The sequence below is a fragment of the Lactuca serriola genome, chromosome 5 (genome assembly GCF_051521515.1).
Source record: "Lactuca serriola cultivar US96UC23 chromosome 5, Lser_US96UC23_V15, whole genome shotgun sequence".
NCBI classification, from domain to species: Eukaryota; Viridiplantae; Streptophyta; class Magnoliopsida; order Asterales; family Asteraceae; genus Lactuca; species Lactuca serriola.
Window position 1 is genome coordinate 326674276 of NC_136412.1, and position 7351 is coordinate 326681626.

General features: G+C 40.3%; 1 long non-coding RNA gene across 1 annotated transcript; it reads right to left on the bottom strand.

Moving 5' to 3' along the window:
* Positions 1-735: 735 nt before the first annotated feature.
* On the bottom strand, positions 736-6243 carry LOC145051952 (uncharacterized). Its single transcript, XR_013683879.1, has 2 exons — positions 5978-6243; positions 736-920 (listed from the first exon to the last, which is right to left on the bottom strand). It is a non-coding gene; the product is annotated as an uncharacterized LOC145051952 (long non-coding RNA).
* Positions 6244-7351: the final 1108 nt, after the last annotated feature.

Here is a 7351-nt window from a genome sequence, read left to right on the forward strand (position 1 = left end):
TTCAGTAGATAAGTTTTGAAGTAGAGAAGTGTTCAACCCAAGAACACTTGAAGAATCACTTGAAGATTCGAAGATCTAACACAATTATGACAGAGTTTGTGTAAGATATCCATGATTTGAGTAGAAAGAAGTGAAATAATCATAAGGAGAATGGATTTTGCTTACCACATGTGGAGGAAAAACCCAAGATCAGCCCTTGAATCTTGAATTCTACAGAGAGGAAGTGAGAGAGAAGAGAGTTTGATCTTTTTGGTGAAAGGAGGGAAAATGAGAGAAGTGAGGAGAGAGGAGAGAGGAGAGTTTTCTTACCCTTGACCAAGTGTATGGCTAAAAAAGGGTGGGAAAGTACCATGAAATGACTAGGTATGGGTTGATGGTGAATAGTGACATGGAGTGGGTATGGGAGTGGTTGTTTGTGTCATAGGATAAAGGAAAGTCAACACTCCACCTCTTGTACTTCACCCACTCTCTTTTGGATAAGGTTTTATCCTTAAAACGTGATTAATCATTAATTAAGGGGTCTTATATGTTAAAATAAAGTTTTGGGTGAAAATCCCGTGTTAAAACAATTAAAAACAGGCCTAAAACGCAAAATTAGTCGAAAACCGGGAGAAAAAGGACTTCCAGCGAGACCTCTCGGTCCTAGGCCGAGGTTCAGTCTTTACTGATGCCGAGCCGGAAGCGAAATGGGGCGAACCAGTAGTGAGAAGCGAAGGCGAATGTAACGTCCCAAAATTCAAGACTAAAAATTTCTTTTAATAAAACATTTCTTTAAGCAAATTCATCATTCCAAAACATAAACAAAGTATTAATTTCCAAAATACATGTTCGTTATCAGAGTAAACATTCCCAGGCTGTCTAATCTATGGTGTGTGTGCCATGCGATCACCCCGAGCTCTTCCCTCTGCTACCGGAAGTACCTGAAACCAAAACTGAAAACCGTAAGCACGAAGCTTAGTGAGTTCCCCACCCTACCACATACCATACAATCACATATCATACACACTGTCGGGCAATTCTGGGGTGCCCGACCTACCCGGTACGGCCATACTGGGGTGCCGACCTACCCGTGTCAAGCCGTTATGGGGTGCTGACTACCCATGTCAAGCCATTCTGGGGTGCTGACTACCCATCGGTCCTAACAACCGATCATCGGGGACTATTTCACCCCCTACTGCTACTATCACATATATCATAACATAACATATTATCAGACATATCTGGGGTGTCCGATCTACCCTTCGGTCCTAACGACCGAACTTGGGGACTATTCCCTCCTACTACCACTATCACATATAACATAACTTGCCAGCGTATAAACATATCATCACATACTGTCAGACGTTTCTGGGGCGTCTGACTACCCTTCGGTCCTAACAACCGAACTCTACTGATGAGTCATGGAACCCCATCCATGCTCCTACTGATAGTGAGATTCGGGCCCAGCACACACTCACTCTTTCCCTAACTTGGGCCTCGCCCCTGTCTGCTGCTAATGAGATGTGGAACGCCATCCACACTCTGCTATTGGTGAGATACGGGACCTCGCCCACACTCACCTCCATACCAGACACATACAAGTATCACACAGACAACAAGTATAAACTACCACATAAACCATTCCTTGGGCACCGCCCTCTATCATTGGACCTCGTCCCGAATATCATACTAGCATACGGTGCCTAGGGCTAACCCTCGGGTCTTCTACTCATAACTACATGGGCCGGCATTGTGGCCGTAGACACATTCATACAAAGGGAAACTCACCTGCACTGGCTGAAATTGCTGATGATCCCACTAGCCGCTGCCCGGCAACTCTCTGAACTCCTGCTCCACCCGCTCCTAGAGCTACCAATAATAATGCAACACTGAGTCTAACTGACCCCCGAAAGACTACCAAGTCAACTCTGGTCAAAGTCAAAGTCCTGGTCAAATCCAACCTTCCAGGCCAACCCTACTCGCCGAGTCACCTTACTGACTCGCCGAGTTCATAAGTTCAGAGTCCTTCCACTCGCGACTCTACTCGCCGAGTCAGTCCATGACTCGCCGAGTCTACCGATTTCCGAGTCCTGACCTGTCCAACTCACCGAGTCTCTAATCGACTCACTGATTCGAGTCTAAACTCGAAGGGTTTGGGGTTTCGCGACCTGACTCGCCGAGTCCAAGACAACCTTCAACAGACTTGCCGAGTTGTTCATCCAACTCGTCGAGTTCATGCCCAACTTCATCCGACTCGACGAGCTGTTCATCCCACTCGTCGAGTTCCTCCTCGTCTTCATGCTACTCGTCGAGTCCACTCAAAGGACTCGCCGAGTCCATTCATATCTCTATACATGCAGAGGACTTTTGAGTCATGCATGGACTCCAAACTGTAGATCTACCCTTCCCAAGCCTATTCCTCACGTAAAGTTGCAAACTTTACGTGTAGAGAAGGAGATCTAGGCAAAATACACCACAAACTAGGGTTTAAAGCAAAGAGGCTCCATAATCAACTCAAGGACTGAAACTTTATGCTTTCCAAGACCAAAATACACTTAGATCTGAAGTAGCAACTCCAGATCCAGCTTCTAACTCCAATGGATAACTATCCATGGCTTAAAAAGCCCCAAATCTCACAACCAAAGAAGATCTAAAGGAAAGAAACGACTTATTACCTTCAATGACTCAGAAAGTTTCCCTTTCTTCTTCTTCCTTCAAACCACCCCTAAAATGGCTTGGAAACTTGAATGCACAATAATGGAGGCTTAGAGTCTGTATTCTGGGTGAGAGAGGCAGCAAAGGAACCCTAGGGGAGAGAATGAGACGCTTAAATAGGCTCCAAGTCCCGAATTTAGGGTTTTCCTCGCACAGACCAGACTCGCCGAGTCCTCTTGGCCGACTCGCCGAGTTGGTCACTTACACCTCGACCCGGATCCCGCTCAGACTCGCCGAGTTCTTCCTTGGACTCGCCGAGTCGCCCCTAAAAATTAGGGTTTTCTTTCCTTTCTTCGCCTTCAAAACTTTGGGTGTTACAGCGAAGGCTCAGTCCTATGTCTCAGAAGCAAAGGTGGTCAGACCCGAATGAACAGTAGTCTCGGGTTCGGGTGAGGCATGCAAGGTTCGGGCCCGAGAGGACCCTTCGGGTTCGGTTCTCAGCAGGTTCGGGTTCGGCTCAGGAGGGTTCGGTCCCTAAGAGGACTTTCGGCCCTAAGAGGGGTTTCGGGTCCTTAAGAGGGGTTTCGGGTCCTCAAGCCCATTTTACTCATTTTTACCCCGTTTCAAGCCGTTTTTGACCCGGTCAACGGTCGGAATGACCCGAATGACTTAAAAAAGTTACGGAAACTTTTGAGAGAGATTTGGGAGAGATTTCACATACTTGGAGAGATTTGGGAGAGATTTGACATTCTTGGAGAGATTTCACATACAAAGAGATATTTGGGAGAGATTTCATATTCTTGGAGAGATTTGGGAGAGATTTGACATGCTTGGAGAGATTTCTCATACAAAGAGATATTTGGGAGAGATTTCACATACTTAGAGAGATTTGGGAGAGATTTCACATAGAGAGGGATAGAGTGAAAACGATTGAGAGAGGTTTCATTTGTGACCTTTTTTAGTGTCTGGCTTCGCAATGCAAGGTCCGTAAACCCCGTTAAGCCTTGTTTAAGGATCTTGCATACTCCCGATGAGTATGCAACATTGTTTTATCGGTTTGGCTCGCCACGTACCACAGTTTTAGGTTAAGGAGATCTAGATTTACGCACTTTTCAATTTATGATCTCTCGTTAGAATAGCGAGTTGTTTAGTAAATACATAACGTAAGCCCTCGTACACAAGGGTTAGTTGAGTTGACCGGTTTGACTTGTTGACTTTAGTTGACTTTGACTTGACCGAAAATTGACGGTTGTCACAAGATTGTACACAACCAAAGGGAAAGCATACCATCCATAACGGGTCAATCATTCAAATTAAGATCATATAAACAAAATTGACATATCAATCAATAATCAATCATCTTTACCATAAAATTCAATCATTCAATTTTTGTATCATCCATTTACATATCATTCATTAGAGTAACATCAATCATATTTCATGCATAATCATATCGTAATCGTACATCATCATATCAAAGGAATCTATCATAATCATATAGGCGTAGGTAGTCTCATAGTGATACCTAACCCCAAGGGAAAAACCCGTTCGCTACTTGTGTGCCTGGCCAGCCAAATGCTTTAGGTGGTTCGCGACTCCCACCCGTCACACCGACCCCAAGACTCCATTTTCACTACTCCGACTATGCAATGTACAATTACATCGCGGTGTCGTTCGGGATCGGTACAAACGGTGTCAATTCCAACGATACACCTCCCGATTCCCACGTGATGTTTGATCCGGCCTCGTTCGAATGGCCAACATCACTCCAGTCCGCAAACACCGAAGTGTACACGTACCATGTGTCGCACGGGCATCTAGAAAGACCGAGCAACTCGTAAATGGCTTAAGCTCTTTTCCTAGGAGGTATTTTTCAACCAACCAGGCTCGAAGGTATCCAGATTAGGGTTTCATGCTAAGTGTTAGGTTCTACCCTTTGCCCTCTACGCATAACCCCGCATAATCGATCGTAAATCAAGTACAAGCATGCAATATTCGTACTATCATAATCAAGATTCATAACATTTATACCAAGAAGATACTCAACAAGATCATAGTCACATATCAGTAATTTCATATAGCCTATCATAGTTTCAATTAATCATATCAAGTACCAAGATATGCATATCAACCAAATTTCATAAGCATACAATTGTCACAAAAAGGCAAAACAGTAACATACTTCATAATTCATATATTGGCATAATCAACAATTAATAATATACTAATTTGACTAACCGAGCCGTTTCTGGAAAGTAGTTTTCGATTATGTACAAGGTTTATGAAAAGTCTATCGACTCACCTTAATATTTGGAAGCTCAATTTCCCTTCCACTTCAACGTGTAAACTCCGAAAATTATTGAGAGACCAAAACATAAAATATATTGGCATTTAGACTATGTCTTACAACTATGATTTCAAATTTAATCTAAACGCCCTTAATACAATTACAATACTCATATAATATTCCTAAATCGTCAAATGAGCCTAAACATAATCATATTTAAATTTAGTTTAGTCATTAATTCTTTAAACTAAAGTTTAATGATCTAGGATCATTATAATTAATAGTGTCAGAATAACCTAACCAATTAATGAGGTAAACTAATATTTAAACTTCCTGACATATTATCCCATGGACTATGGTGTATATTTTTTTTTCTAAAGATGCATGTACTATGTATATGATCACATAATATTTAGGCAAACATGCAGCCAAAAGCAATTCACATATATCGTCTAGTTACTCCACTAGCTAAATTTATGAATTCACAATTATGATATACAAAATTTGAGGAAATAATATTAGTGTTTTGCATGCTTGTTAGATACGTCCAAAATTCAATCACTTTCGGTTCCTTCCTTTTTTTATTTAATGATGCCAACTTTAAGGCTTAACTTGATCTAATTTGATAATTAGAATAATCAATAACCGTACATCCAATTAACAAAAGTCTTAAGGTTGCAGTGATGTTTATGAGGTACATGAAGCGTTACATGAAAGCAACACATGGCTGTTAAAGATCACAGAAATTAAGGTTGGGTAAACATGGTATCGGAAAGTAAGTTTCACAATCAACGGGTTACATCGATGCTTCCAATTCGATCAATACTCGTCCCAATCTTGAACCAGTATATGAACTTTCAGGATTAAGGAAGGTAAGGGATTTGAAGGAAATTCACACATATCTCGTTCAGCTTAAGAGTAGCAAGTTTGCAGCAATTGCCAAGAATAGGAAAGGAAAAGAAGAGCTAAATCTAGTATTCTGCCAGCGAGATATATATTCACGAACAAATTGTGGATGATCAGGAAAACATGAGGAGTTTGGGTCCAAGAACTTACCAGTCGAGGTGCTGCCGTCTTTGTCCCGATCAAAATCCAAGCGATAATAGATTTTCAATAACCTTAGCCGGAAATCTCTAGGCAGCTATCTTCCCACTCCTCAGGTTTCCTTCTTCTTGTGTTTTCTCATGGTTAAATTATCTTTAGGGAAACGTATGTGGGAATAATTAAGGCGAAGGGTCAGCATATGGGTCGTGAATAACGGAAACAAAAGAAATAGAAAGGTCGGCAGTTTCCCTAATCGTATGAATGAAATTGATTAAAAATCAATTTACAATTTTGGTCCCCAATAACTTCTCCAATTTCATTAAAATTTCCACCTCTTATATTCATTTCATTTAAAGTTTCTATGATTAACTATTAACCCCCTAGACTTATATATTCACTTAACTTATTACCTTAATTAAATTTTAAAGTTAATTAAACACATTTTATACATTTTGATTATCAGTTAAATCCTATAATTAATTTAAATCTCAATTAGTTACTACGAGATTTTATCCTTTTATACCGAATGTATGACATTCTTGTCACTACCTTGCTTATAGATTCATCAATTGAATTCAAATTTACATCAATGGTCTTTGAACTTTGATATCTATTCCAATGGTAACCCTAACCATATTAAATAATACTTTTGTTTTTTTACAATCGTTTAATTAGATTAAATATAAAATAAAAAACCCACTTTCAATCATTTTAAATTATTAACAAATCTTGGATAATCATTCAAAATATTAATTAAATCTTTTAAATCATAAATAATATCTTTTTTTTGTGTTATATATATATATATATATATATATATATATATATATATATATATATATATATATATATATATATTAAGCGTATATTCCTACACGAAATAAACGCACAACTTATTCCTATATATAACGGAAGACTAACATCGTTAAAAGGGAGATTTTTGGGTCGTTACACTACAGTCTATCTGGCACATTCTCAGAACCTTCAGCATGTCTGGTCCGCCCACCCTGGCCTTCGGCCTAACTGATATGCCCTATTGGGCCTACAGTCTATTCGGGTCACCCAAGGTATGTTGGCCTACAGCACAAAGTAAGTTCACCTCAACCCACCCCACACACATCAACACATAGATAACAATGCTAGAATATACAACATTCAAACCGATCTAACAGATCACTAATCATAGCATCATCCTATATACCAGGATACCGACCTAACAGGTCACTAACATAGCATCATCCTATATACCAAGATACCGACCTAACATGTCACTAAGCATATCATCATGCAATAAACCCGGATACAAACCCGAAAAGGGCGGACAATGGTGCCTTTGACCCAGTTAGTATTGTAAGGACAACTCACCTCACAATGTCGATCAGAACT